This window comes from Hippopotamus amphibius, chromosome 10, assembly GCF_030028045.1.
Source record: "Hippopotamus amphibius kiboko isolate mHipAmp2 chromosome 10, mHipAmp2.hap2, whole genome shotgun sequence".
Lineage (NCBI taxonomy): Eukaryota > Metazoa > Chordata > Mammalia > Artiodactyla > Hippopotamidae > Hippopotamus > Hippopotamus amphibius.
Window position 1 is genome coordinate 90617951 of NC_080195.1, and position 15024 is coordinate 90632974.

Sequence of the window (15024 nt, forward strand, 5' to 3'; positions counted from 1 at the left end):
CTACTCTCTCACTATGTCCCAGCTTCCCCTTCACCTCACCCCCACCCCCATGTCCTCAAGTCCATTCTCTACAAAAAAAAGCTTATCTTCTTTCCTAACATATAAACTTAAGCCCTATGAGGCCTGGACAGAAAATGGGAGCTTCAACTACAATGCTATCCTACACTTACACATCTTTTGCAAAAGGCAGGGGAAATGGACGGAAGTTCCTATATACAGGCTTTTATGGCCCTAAGAGAAAACCTGAAGCTATGCAAGTCCTATGTTAGGACTGGGACACATCTGGGCTATGCAAAAGCCCTCTCTAGTGGCACCCCTGGAAGAACAGGAACCCCACACAGAAGACCCAAATACTGTTGAGAGACACATTGTATTTGCAACCCAGTAGCCCCTGACATTCGTCAGAAGCTTCAAAAACTTGTTGCAGGGCCCCAAATCCTTCTTAACCTTCTGTTGACACAGTTTTCAGTGTTTTTAACAATAGACATCAGGCTGAGGAGGAAAAGAAGGAACAGCATGACTTAAGGAAGGAATGATGGCAAGCCAGGCACGTGGCAGCTGTCATGACAAGACCCAATGCAGTTCCTGGTCACTCCCAGAAGACCTGCACCAGGGAGGGGAGGCAATTTCAGCTGTGGGAATCCTGAACACTGGAGCAAGGAATGCTCAGAAGACAGCTCCCAGCCTATACCCAAAATGTCATGCCCACTCTGCAAGAAGATGGGCCACTGGAAGAGGGAATGCCCCCAGCTCCGAAGGGAGCAAGGAAATTCTCCCACATCAGTCATGGCAGTGGCTGATTGACAAGAGCAGGAACCTCCCAAGGCTCCGGAGAGAAGATAGTCATCATCGCATGGGAGGAACTGCAGGTGACCCTCGATGTAGCAGGTAAGCTTGTCCAATTTCTAGTGGAGAGGGGAGCCACTCACTCTGTCCTGACTGCTCACGCTGGGCCCCTTTGTCCTTAAAACCTGCTCTATTGTTGGGGTTTAAGGAAAGCCAAAACTAAAATATTTCACCACCCCTTTAAGTTGCACCTGGAGAAAGACTCTTATAACTCACAAGTTTCTCATCATGACTGAATGCCCCAGCCCATTACTGGGAAGGGATTTTCTCTCAGCCTTGGGGGCAACTATTACTCTCCCTGAAAACCAAAGCGGAGGAATGTTTTTGGCTGGGCTATGTATTATACAAGACATGGACAGTCCAACCCAAAATACTCCCCCAGAAATTGAAAAATGTATAGATCTGCAAGTCTGGGATCAGGGAATCCAGGAAAGGCAAAGTTTGTCACTTCTATAAAAATCACCTAAAAGGAAACTAATAACTTCCCTTCCAGGTGCCAATACCCCATAAAACTATAGGCTCAATGAGGCCTCCAACCCCTAATTTCAAAATTCATTAAATACAGGCCTTTGGTGCCATGCCAATCTCCCTGTAATACTCCAATCCTACCTGGTCTTCTCCAGGAACCCTTATCTCCACCATCCTTTTAAAATGCAAATTGCAAAGAAGGTAAAGTAATTTAGAACTTGACTTGTCAAGGATAAGTAGAAATCCTAAGTGTCTTTTCTGTAAACATTAATAAAAAGGGTTTAGCCATCTAGATAGGTGACCTTGATTTGTTCCATCTGCCAGGAGCCAATTTGAATACAACCCCATATAACTGATGAGTTTTATGTTGTTCTACTTGACTTAGGGCTAAAATTTTGAAATGGGAGCTATGAGGTCTCTGTGTTTCTGTGTTTGTATATATCTGTGTGTATTGTAGATGTATGGTATTGCCAAAATTAATTCATAAAAGAATTCTATTTAATTGACTTAAAGGAAATTAAGCCCTTATATAAATACTCAGGAATATAAGTCTGGCAAGAATGAATTTCAGGTTCATGTCATCTGGGAGATATTTAATATTAAACGGGTATCTGGTTTTGAAGGTGGCTGAAGCTTGTTGGTCTGATTAATATAGACATGTCTTAGAGTCATCAATGTTAAGTGTAACACTTCTGTTGTATCTAGGTTTACTAGAGGTCAAATAAGACCTCATTCTATCCGTTAAAATTTTGTCAACAAGAAAAGTAACTCAATGTGAAAAAAACCTTTTAAGGACAAAAATGCAAATGAGAAGAGCTTTGGGTAAACTTTTTAAAAATAATTATGTTTTAAAAATGTCTATCTAAAATAGTCTCTCCAGATTCTGGTAACTTGAAAATCTAGAGTTGTGCCAAATTAAATAAATGATGAAAGCTTATTAAATAACTAGGTCATTTCCATAATAAAATAAGATACCGAAATATTGATTCCTGAACATTGGCTTCCTTTTACAGAGAAACAAAAGGTTTAGAACTATTAACAACTGTGTTTGGTGCCACACTGAAATATTTTCTATAAGAAAGCACATTTAAAAAAAATTATTATTTGGATTTACATTTACCAATATACAGAGTGCTAATATGAAGAACAGTTCATGGTTGCTTACAGAAAATAGGATATGTGTTTTCAGTAAAGAAAGTATGAGGAGCAGAATTGCATTTTATAATGTTACAGGAAAAGGGGGTTAGCTGTTTCTGAATGGAAAAATAAAGTGATGGATACAGAAAGTGATGAAAGTTTGTGGAAAGGAACCCTGAGAAAAAATGTTTTGTGCATGGTCAGGATTGACTAAGTTTAAAATAAACTTAATCGAGTAAATGAATTTTAGAAGTAAGCTGTTGCAAAACCTGAATTTGGCCTTTCTCTCCTTTAAAAGGACAAGCTTTTTTAAAATGTTAAACTGCCTTTGGTAACAGGTTTTAAATTCTATGCCTTTTAATTGATCTGTTCTCTATTTGTCTTTGAAATCTTTTTTTGTCTCTTTGGCTAAGTAAATAACTATTGTTTCACAGTGACCTATGATCCTATCTGACTGAGTGTTTTAAATCCTTTTGATATTTTTTTGACAAAACTTCCTAAGTCAGATTAAATTACATGGGAAGTATTGTCAAATAAGTAATAAATCTTCTTAGGTTATATTGTATGGCAATATACTAATATAGATATTCTAGAAATTATGTGGAGTTTCTAAAATTCTGACATGTCATTGTACAATGTTATCAGTCATAATTCTAGTTATTATCTTAAAATACTGTATGTCACAACAGTAACCAAGCTTCTTTATCAATTACACTGTAATCAGATGCTTAACCATGCCTTTTAAGACTTTTGTCATTTATAAATATTTTTGTACCCTGAGGCTGTTACAAAAAGTGCATCATCATCAAGAGGATTCATAGGAAGGCTATGGAAGCAGTTACAACAGTTCCACATCAAGATGATAGCTATGCAAGGATTCTAGCCCATACTGCCTTAAAAGAAGGAGCTGTCCTGCCTCTGGGGTCCTTAGATCAGGCACCAAGAGAGTTTTATTCCCTGACAGGCAATGTTGATGCCCCAACTCAGCCTCAAAGCAATTACAGAAGACAGATTGTGGCCCCTCTGCTTCCCATTAAAATATGGGAGTAAAATCTCTGAGGGGGCAATGAAACAGGAAGGAAGGGGGCAAGTCACAACCTTTCAAAGAATGATATAGCCATAGTACATGACAAAGACTGGTTAGAACCAACTGGATCCAAGATGACAGAAGATTCGACTTCCAGTGGACCTTGAGCCTCATTATATGCTCATTGTAATATATTAACATGCTAAATGACACACCCACCAGTGCCATGACAGCTCTGAGGACAACCATAAAAGATCAAAAAGTGGACGGTGGCCCAATTCCTGGAAATCCTTGCCCCTTCCCCCAAATAATTGGAATAATCCTCCCATTATTAGCCTATGAAATTACCAACCCATAAAATCTAACCACGCCATATTTTGAGTCTCTCTCTCACCTTCTGAGATGGCCCATGCTCTGTTTGTGGAGTGTGTTACTCTCTAAATAAATCCACTTTTTACCTATCACTTCATCTCCAAATTCTTTCACTACAAAGAAAGAGTCTCAAATTCACCAGGAACAATTCCATAAGCTTAAATTGGCAATTTTAAATTAACCTGTAAACATCTATATTTTCTATGTAATTCAAGATTTCTGCTTTTTACTTAACATTAAATATTCCACTCAGTAATTTTATCATTAAGTAGTTCATAACACTTAGGAGTGCTTATTCAGTGCCAAGGACTGTGTGGGTTACTGAGAATGAAAAGAGGGAAGCATAGTCCCCTGTTCTTAAAGTCTTGGGAAATGGATAAAGGCAAATTATAATAGATTTAGAAGTATGTATTGTACTATGGTAAGACTGAAAGAATGCTGAATTAGACATTGGTCAGGAAACAGTCTGGAAAGTCTTCCTAATACAGTTGATACCCATGTTGTCTCCAAATAGAAGACAGGCAAGCAAAGAGCTATAAGGAAGTGCATTACCATAAGTGCCCAGATCAAGGAGAGAAAATGTGACGATGAACCTAGTTCATAGGTGGGATAATATGGATAATTTACTAGAGATGTTAGTAGAGAGCTAAATGATGATTACATCATAAAGAAGACAGAGTTAGTGCCCATTATATAATGAACACTCAGTAAATATTTCCTTAGAGATAGTATAGACAGTGATCAGGAACTTAAGCTATGGCATCAGATTGTTTGGGTTTAATCATGCCTTTCCATTTATTTGAACCTAACTTAGTAGAATTAGTGCTCAATACATTTTAGTTATTAACTGTTTCTCTTTATTTAAGATCATTTTCTGTTGGTTAACTTTGAAGCACATAAAAGCCACATTCATATAGGAACTTGATGTTAAATGATGTTAAATCGGGGTTTTCTCAGGAAATGTCTGCATCTGCAAACTTTTTATTAGATGTTCTAACTGATCATCATGATACTTTACATATGTTTTTTCTGTGGAAAAAGAAACAATAAGTAAAAGAATTTTTTGTAACTCTGGCACAATATCACAAATTTGTAAATAATTATTGTTAGCAGGTATTGGAGTAGGACATATCACTATTGTTTTAAGTTGTCATCCAACATTGTGTTATGAGGAACGCAGCATGACAAACCTATTTCTTGTACAGGGAATGGAGGAGAAAAAGAAGTATAATATCTTAGGGAAGATTTCTGAGTCCAAATACAGTTTTGAGTCCAGCTTGAGTAAGAAAGGCCTCTCTAAATTCTTTTTTAAACTTGTTTTTGTTTTTTCCAACTTTATTGAGGTATTACTAACAAGTTGAAAACTACATATATTAAGGTATAAAACATGGTGTTTTGATATAAGTATACCTTGTGTAATGATTACCACACTCAGTCAAGCTAATTAGCACATCCATCACTTTATATAGTTACGTGTGTGTGTGTGTGTGTGTGTAGAACATTTAAGATTTATTCTCGTAGAAAATATCAGATATACAATGCACTAATACTAGGATAGTTACCATGCAGTACATTAGATAGCTAGAGCTTATTCATGTTATAACTGAAAGTTTGTAACCTTTGACCAACATCTCCATATTTCTCCCAACCCCTCAGCCCATAGAAATCACTATTCTACACTTTATTTTTCTAAGTTTGACTTTTTTAGATTCCACATATAAGTGAGAAAACATAGTATTTTGTCTTTCTGTGTCTGGCTTATTTCACTTAGAGTAATGTCCTCCAAATTTGTACACATTGTCACAAATGGCAGGATTTCCTTCTTTTTAAGGCTAATTTATAGTCCATTATGTATTATGTATATGTTTCTTTATCAATTTATCCATTGATGGAAACTGAATTTTTATTCAACAGTCAGCCAGAAGGTCTTATGCAATTTTCTTAAGAATAATATAATCTCTTAGTTTTTGATCATTTAGAATGTCTTTGTGTTGTCTTTACACATGAAATGAAATTTGGCTAGCCTATAAGTTATAATACTTTTCACTTATGTTAAGTAAAAATAGACTCTAAATGGCTTAAACAATAAGGAAATTTATTGGTTCACATAATTGAAAACACTCATAGGTAAGGTAAGATGAAATCTGGGTTTTAATATCATCAAGGTACTAGTTGTCTCTCTCTGTCTTCTGTGATGTCACTTTTATCCCAAAGCTTGATTCTGTCATGGTTATAAAAAGGTGATTCTTAGATATACGTGACTCCTTTTACGTAAGAGACTATATCAATTATGGTCATGTGATCGAGACCACTCTGAACCAATATCTGTGGTTGGAGGAATAAGTACATTGATTGGTTTATGTCTGGCTTTCATCTAATTCTGTTGGATTAAGACAATTATAGTTCACCTTTGATCCCTATGGTTGGCCCTAATTCCTTTTATTCAAAAGCTAATATACCCCAATGTTACATGGATATTATTAATTTTTCATTTCATAAAGAAATAATGTGGACAGATCATTTCTATTCCCATGTGGATACACACACACACACACACACACACACACACACACACACACACACATTACTTTTTGATTTGGTAATATTTATACTTTAAAATTACAATTAAAACTTTTCTTTGCTAGAGTGATCTAGGTCTGTATCTTCCTCCATTAATTTTGCTAAGCACATGGTGAATTATTTAATTTAGCATTAGGCTTGAGAAAATTCTATCTTTGATATCTTTGATTTTTTTTAAATTTGTTCTAACACTTCAGGAACATTAAGTATTCATGAATTATCTTTTTATTTTTAATTATTTCTAAAGATTAGTTTTTTGGGGTTTTTTTTTGCTTTCCTAGAACAAAATAAATGTTTTTTTAATCTGCCCACTAAAGTTTCTTTTTGTTGCTGTTGTTGAGAACTTTTTTCTTTAGTTATATTTTTATATTCCATGTTTTTCCACTTGTCCTAGTGTTTTGCTCAAGAATTGCTGAGATATTATGAGATCTCTCCTGACATCAGTCATCTGGCATGTGAGAATGGTTGGCTGTTAGACAGAGTAGGAGTAGGTTAAAGGGAAAAGAACAAATATAATTTTAGGAATGGATATGGGATGCCTATGGACTTTTAGAAAATAGGATCTGGAGCACTATATAGAGGTGTCTGTGCTGACGATTTGGAGGTTATCAACCTACTTGTGAAAATCAAGTACATTTCTGAGTAGATTGAGAAAAGAAAAATGTAGCTAAGGAGGGAATCTTGAGTGACACATTTAAGGTGAAAACAAAATCAGATATATAGGAAGAAAAAAAAAATATTGGGAAAACAATGTCATGGAAACCAAAGAAGTAGATTCATTACTTAAATACATATTTCTCAAGAATTGCTTTCTGGACATTGCTTCCACACCTAAGAAAATATTGGCTAACATACCATGAAGTATTTAATCATTTTTTCTATATACAATATTTCTTCTGGTGTACATTTTAATAACTATTTAATTTTAGAACAATTTTATAGCTATAAAATTATTTCAGAGATGGTACAAAGATTTCCTGTATACGCCACACCTAGTTTCTCAATATAGTAGTGTCATATATTTGTCACAATTGGTCAAACACAGTTGGTATATTATTACCAGCTAAAGTTCTTACTTTATTCAGATTTCCTCAGGTTTTCCCCTAATGTTCCCTTTTTTTGGTTGTTGTTCCAGGATCCCATCCAGGATACCATATTACATTAATAGTCATGTCTCTTTAGGCTATTCTAGGTTGTGGCAGTTTCTCAGATTTTCCTTGTTTCTAGTGACCTTGACGATTTTGAGGTTTACTGATCAATTGTTGCATAGAATAACTCTCAGTTGGAATTTGTCTGTTGTTTTTCTTACACTTAGACTAAAGTAATACATTTTGGGAAGGAAGACCACAAAGGTAAATTGCCATTTTCATCACATAATATCAAAATTGAATATTATTAAAATGTTATCACTGTTGTTGTTAATCTTGATCACCTGGCTTGCACAAGTGTTTGTCAGCTTTCTCCACTATAAATTTATTTTTTCTGTCTGTTTTCAATATTGTGTTCTTTGGGGGGGAGTCACTATGCTCAGCCCACACTAAGGGAGTGGGCAGATTCCTCCTTAAGGATGGAAATAAAAGGGTAAATATATTCATTAATTTATATCAATATGTATTCATGGATATATTATTTGCACTTTGGGTTGTAACCCAATACTACTTTATTTACTTTGTTGTTTAAATTATTTCAACTTTGGCCATTGAGACCTCTTTTAATTGACTCCTGTATCCCTTTAATGTATTTTCATCATTATTTATTATTGATTTTTATTTTTGGCACTTACTTTTTTGGCACTGTAAGGTGCCTCAGGCCCATTTTGCCTATTTCCTTCTAAGTCCTAGAATCAGGCAGTTCTCCAAGGAGCTCTAGTTCCTTTTATTAGTGAATGGTATTAGAAACCAAGATCTGGGTGATAAATGTGCTCATTTGTGTTGGAAGCATTGCATCCTGGGCTAACAGAGCAAAAACATAGACATATTTAGATTGTCCTTTTTTTTCATCAGCAGTTTGTAGTTTTCCACATATATGTATTGTGCATATTTTGTTAGATTTATGCCTAAGTATTTAATTTTTTGATACTATTATAGATGGTATTTTTAAAATTTCAAATTCTAACATTTTATTGCTGGTAAAGAGGAAAGCAATTGGCTTTAAAATTTTTTATTTTTTAGCTTTATTGAGATATAATTGACATATAACATTGTGTAAATTTAAAGTGTACAATGTGTTGATTTGATACACTTATATACTGCAGTGTTAGCATTCCACACATCACATAATTATTGTTTCTTTTTTTGTGCTGAGAACATTTAAGATCTATTCTCTTGGCAATTTTTATGTGTACAATACAGTACTGTTACTATAATCACAATGCTGTACATTAGAACCCCAGAACTTATTCATCTGCTAACTAGCAATGGGCTTTTGTATATTAACCTTGTACCCTGAAACCTTGCTATAGTTGCTTTTTTATAAAAAGAATTGTCTGGAACTTCTCTATATAGACAATCCTATCATCCATGAGTAGAGACAGTTTTATTCTTTTCCAATATGTATCCTTTTATTTCCATTTCTTTTCTTAGGGCACGAGCTAGGAATTCCTATGTGGTGTTGAATAGGAGTGGTTAGTGGGAGCATCCTTGCCTTGTTTCTGGTCTTGGGGAAAGTGTCTAGTTACTTTTTATTGATTATATTAGCTGTAGGTTTTTGTAGATATTCTCTATCGCTTTGGAGAAGTTCCCCCCTACTCCTAATTTGCTGAGTATTTTTATTATGATTGCATGTTGGATTTTGTCAAATGCTATTTCTTCTTTGTCAATTAATATAATCACATAATTTACCTCCTTTAGTCTGTTGATATGGTGGATTATATTGATTGATTTTTCAGATGTTGAACCAACCTTGCATACATGGAATAAATACCACTTGGTTGTAGTGTGTAATTCTTTTTATACATTGTTGAATTTGACTTACTAATATTTCAGTGAGGTTTTGCTCTGTGTCTGTGTTCACGAGAGACACACGTTTGTGACTTTTTTTTCTTGTATTTAGTTTTAGCATTTGAGTAAAGCTGGGCTCATTGAGTGAGTTAGTATTCCTCTGATTTTTAATTTTTTTTCAAGGGATTGTGAAGAATTGATATTATTTTTTCCTTTAATATTTGGTAGAAATCACTTGTAAAACCATTTGTGTCTGGTGATTTCTTCAGAGAACAGTTATTAGTTATTAATTCAATTTATTTATAGATATAGGACTACTATTCATGCTATCTATTTCTTGTGTGTATTTAGATTGTTCTTAATCCTTCTGAAATTATAAAATATACTTGACAAAATATGAAAATACCTACAGAAGTTGCCTCAAAAAGCAGATTTATAGATCTAGAAAATGGAATGAAGCAGGAAATGGTTAAATTAAAAAAACTTAACAGTGAGAATTTTTGTCTGTATGTATGCTACATGTCTATGTGCATTATCATCTGTTATCCCAGGTAAGAATTTAATTTTTTTTCTATTTTGATAATTGTATGCTATGTCATGTTTTATTTTAAATCTTTACATATGATTTTCACAGAAATATTTGCTTAGTCATTTTAAGATTATTTTCCTTATAATAACTTGAGTCATTCCATTCCCTGATCACATTCAATTTACATTTAACATTTATTTGAAGTTGTTCTCAATGTTTTATGGGTTTCTCATTAGGAAACAGGTGTTCAAAGTACTGTGTTATTAGTGTATCTTGCTTAAAGCTAAAGTCACTTGTATTTTACGATGTACTTTGGAGTAATGGGCTTTTGTGCACAATGATAATGTCTTGGATTTTATTTTTTAAATGTTAGGATTTCAAGAGATACGTGGTCTTTTTGGTCTCAACTAGCATGAGCAATAATGGAACTGCTTACCAAAAAAGATAAGAGAAACTAACAATCATATTTTCACAGAAATAATGATGTCTTTAGGCACTTTAAGACAATGACATCATGAAGCTGTAGGCTGACAAAAAATACATCATTTTTTACAATACAATAACTTGTTTATTATAAGTACTTTAATATGTGATAATTATCAATATTGTCATAACATTCTATCACATTTACTAAACCACTTGACATTACCTAATGCATAAGCATTCTAAAGTGCTCAACAAACACAGTGCCATTTTCTTTAGAATTGACTATTTGGCTTTCAATTTGCTTACTAGACAGAAACATGAGATCGGGGCTGTTTTTTGTCCCACATAACACTTAGCCCGGTGCCCCTCCCCCCCCAACAAAGTCAGCATTAAATAGAATTTTTGAGAGGATAGGTGAATCAAAAGATGAATGAATGCTCACATCCACATGTCAGCTGGTGGGTAAAACAACATCTCATTGCATTGGTAACTTCAATCATGTTTTCCTTACTTCTTTGGTCAGGTGTATTATTTGGCTATTGGCTTCTTCTTTATCCCTCTACTAACTTTACATGGAGATATTGATTCTTACATAGAGGTTGATTAGGTAAACAACAAAACAACTAAATCATCATATTCATGGGTTCTGCCCAACTTCTGAGGTAGTATACAAGTGTACACTAGGGAGTAAGAATCTTAGGGCCATCTTAGAATTCTGCCAGCACAACAGCAAAAGTATTCCTACTCTAATCTATTTCCCGTCATTATCTTGCCGTTTCCAACTTTATGTGAGTGGAGTGTCCATTCTTAACTATCTGGACAAATATGTCTTCCTTTGGGGATATTCAGATTAACCTCTGACTTATTTTATCTTTGATTATTTTCAGTCTTACTTCCTTTACCTTTATCCAGACTTTATTGCAAGGCACCAACATTTCTTTTTCTTCTTCCTTTAGTCTGTTCCCTTTGTAAAAGTTATTTGAACTCTCCCCTTAAAAAGACTATCCTTTTATGTTTCCAATTCTTGATAAGAAATTTTTATCTAGTACCAGGCCTCAACTGTACATTGTCCATGGACCAAAACTATCTTGCAAATCAAAAACGTACATTCCATTTTTTATTGTCCTAAAGGAGAAACTAAGCACCTATATATGCTGTAATTCTTTTCAAAGTCTGTGCATGTTGATAGTGCACACATTTTATTATGTACCAGACAATGACTTAAATGTGGCATTCCTGTTCAAATCATGAAAATGAGAAGTATCACGGAAGAGTGGCGGCTGTGTTATATTTTTCTTCATTCTTAACATCATGTATGGCTTTTGTATAAAACTCTGGCACACGTAGTTTTTCTTCTTCCTGGAAAATGTGAATAATGTACACTTCCTTCATAAATTACATGCTCTATTGGATAAAATCAAACACCTGAGTATAGAAACAAATTGTAATCAACAATAAGATAATTTTTCACTCATTTTTACTTAGACATTATATTAGCTCTCTCAGGCTGTCATAAAAAATACCACAGTGTGGATGGCTTAAAAAACAGAAATTTAGTTCTCACAATTCTGGCAGCTAGAAGTCCAAGATCAAGGTGGCTTCAGGGTTGGTTTCTTCTGAATCACTTTCCTTGGCTGCGGGTGGACTTCTCCCTATGGCTTTACATGACCTTGCCTCTGTGTGCATCTGTGTCCTAATATTTTCTTGTAAGGACACTAATCGTATTGCATTAAAGCCTACCTTAATGACCTCATTTAACTAAATTATCTCTTAAAAGTTAACATCTCCAAAATACTGTCACATTCTGAGATTCTGAGAATTAGGACTTCAATATATGAATTTTGAAGGTGCGGAACACAATTCAGCCCACAACACTTGTGATGTGAACTCACTGCTTTGTGCATGGGTGTCCACGGAGAAGACAGGAATGCAGGATGCAGTGTAAGAGAAGTAATTACTGAGACGAACAAATGTTACTACAGGGCTGCCATTTTATAGCTGCTACAGAAGTACATGTAGCTGTGTAATTGTGGGTGATAATTTTCTTGGTAGATTGTAATGGACTATTCAGAGAAACATGTTGAATATTTTCTTGAATGAAAGAAATGAAAGAAAGAGGCACAAAAGAAACCATTTCCCAGCATTTTTTTTAATTCCATGAGAATTCTGAGCAGCCAATTATACTTTGCTGTATAAGAAGCCAGATCCGATGGGAATCTTTTGGGTTAATATGTGTATTACTTTCAGAATAAGATAATAACTCACCTGTTATCTTGACATGCCTTTTCAAGGTATTGGGTCTTTCACTTTATGTACACCCATCAAACCTAATAGTTCAACCTCTCTATAACCATCTTCACCACTTTCTGAGAAATAACATTTTATTATAAAATGACAATTTTTATAACTTCGATCTCTCATTTCTAAGATAAGAAAACAAACATATTATTTTGGGGGCAGAAATAGAAACAAAGTAACCTCTCTGTTAAAGCAAAAGAAACAACTTTTTTAAACTATTGCTGGACGTACTTTTACAGTATATCAGAAACATTTCTTTTTTCTGGTCATCTTCTGACTAGAGTGTGAACAAATTAGTTATGTTAAAAAAATAAAAGCCTTACTGGCTATTTGCCCTAAATGAAGATACATCCTTCTACCACCAAGCAACAACAGAAACTAAAATCCCTACATGAAAAGATGCTGTCTTCTCTCATTATTGTTGTCCATAATTGGGAATTTGGTCAGGAGTAAGAATGACTTGGTTATAGTCGATGTTATCACACTCCTCTCAACTTCTCTCTCTCTTCCACATGTTGAGTGACTTCTTGACTTATTTTCTGCACATATGTAATGTTTGGCTCTTATTTTGGGTGCAATAGCTCTTAGTTATCATATCTCTTCTCCCTGCTACAGCAGATAATTTTGATTATTATTTAAATTGTGCTTCTCTCTTATTTTTTCACTTAGGCTACCAATGGGCATATTTTAATCTTTTACAACTCAGGATTTATTTTCACACTCAGCCCAACAGCTAAAAAAACTTAGAAATTTAGGAAAGATAAATTGGACCACTTGATATTTTTTTCACATAAGGAAAACAAACTACTGTGTGCTTAGATGTTGCTTCTGGAAGTACTTTCTATAGCATTAAGCAATAAGTACTAACTCTCAGAATGATGTGAGTCTCTGGTCCTGTGATACCAACTTTCTACCTTGGTAGGGCCAAAGAAGTTTGGATTCGGTTGAATGGGTACCATCTTTGTTCTTAGAAGTGCTTGATAGGGGTCTTGTTATTGCTACACACGAGGGTTATTTTAGTGATAATTTGAATACATAAGAAGAATTTAGGTCAGAATTTCAAAGAAATATATGAATTTAGTAATCTTCAAATCTCAGTTTTCCTCTGATATAAAATATCACTCTTCTTTAAATACATCATAACATTATTCCAAATTACCAGATCCAAACGCTGAACAACAAACAGTTCATGTTTACCACAAGGAATAGGGTTAAATTTTGCTCTCCAGTGACGAATCCCAACCCAGAACAGATTTTAGCCAGGCAGCCAGCAGAGCTCGCTGGGTGAACTGAACAGGCCATGGTGGGTGCAGAGCTCAGAGCCGGAAAGCAAACAGCTGCTGTAGCCTGATTTGAGTTAAAATAGTGTGAGTGTTTAGTCTGGCGCACGGCTTCAGGGGAGATTGGCAGCTGGGTCAAACAAAGTCCTTCCATTGGCTCTCTTCCCAGGCAGCTTCTGCTAGTATTTAGGTACTAGTGCAGTGTAGGGCCCTTTCTCAGGCAAAACCTAACATCTGACCGCACCCTCTTTGCTTTTTCCAAAAAAAAAAAAAAAAAAAAAAAAGAAAAGAAAAAAAAAGAAAGAAAGAAAAAAAAAGCTTCTTTTTCCTTCTTTCGTTAAGATAAATTCTCCAATAGACAACCTCTCCCACTAATTGTGTATTAGCAATGTATTTTATCTTGAGAGCTGACGCACTGGGCTCTCAACGTGGTGTGGAAGGCAGCCTGTTACAGTGCTGGATTCATAAAAGGGCCTTTATGGTTTGTGAAAGAATATCTGTGTGCTTAGGCAGGAAACTTTTTGATCTGCAGAAAAGCCTGAAGACATCTAGGTAAGGCTGCGTATCAAATCTACTTTTGGGGGGAAAAGTTGGGCAGTGAGAATGATTCCTCACAAGCGACGTGAGTTTGGAGTGTGCCTGTTCACTTTTGTAGAAGTTTAAAAGGTACTATTTGTTTGCTTGTTTTTTGTTTGTTTGTTTAAATCTTAAGGGAATACTGTAGTCTGCATTTTTACGATTTTGTTTTCTGCTGTTGAACTGATTATAGTGGATATAGGGTTTTATTATATAGCAAAATCTTTGTAAACTGCCGCAGAAAGAAAGTGTATTTAGAAGGGAAATTGACAAGTTTTAAAGAGTAATTGTACAATCATTTGAGGACAGAGGAACACTGCATTAGACTAACAAGGGTTTAATTACCAAAAAAAGTTTAATGTTGCTTTGGAAGGAATATTAAGTAAGTTGTCTTTGTCTCCTACTTTTTAATTTTAGTCGCTGATTTAGCCTGTTGGGTCACATTTTTTGTTAGTGCTGAAGGCTGCCATGAATCCCTAATGAGGCCCCTTTGCACATGATTTTGGCACTTGGCCAAAATCAACTTCCCAGCAGCAAGCTTTCTCT

General features: G+C 34.9%; 1 long non-coding RNA gene across 6 annotated transcripts in view; it reads left to right on the plus strand.

Annotated features, from left to right (window-relative positions):
• The first annotated feature begins 13703 nt into the window (after nt 1–13703).
• LOC130830033 (uncharacterized) overlaps nt 13704–15024 on the plus strand; it is a 206829-nt gene continuing 205508 nt past the window's right edge. The window contains exon 1 of one of the 6 annotated variants that reach the window (XR_009047704.1): nt 13704–14568. This is a non-coding gene — a long non-coding RNA (uncharacterized LOC130830033). The remainder of the gene's footprint in view (nt 14569–15024) is intronic. The other 5 variants (XR_009047700.1, XR_009047699.1, XR_009047697.1 and 2 more) reach the window with 5 other exon arrangements.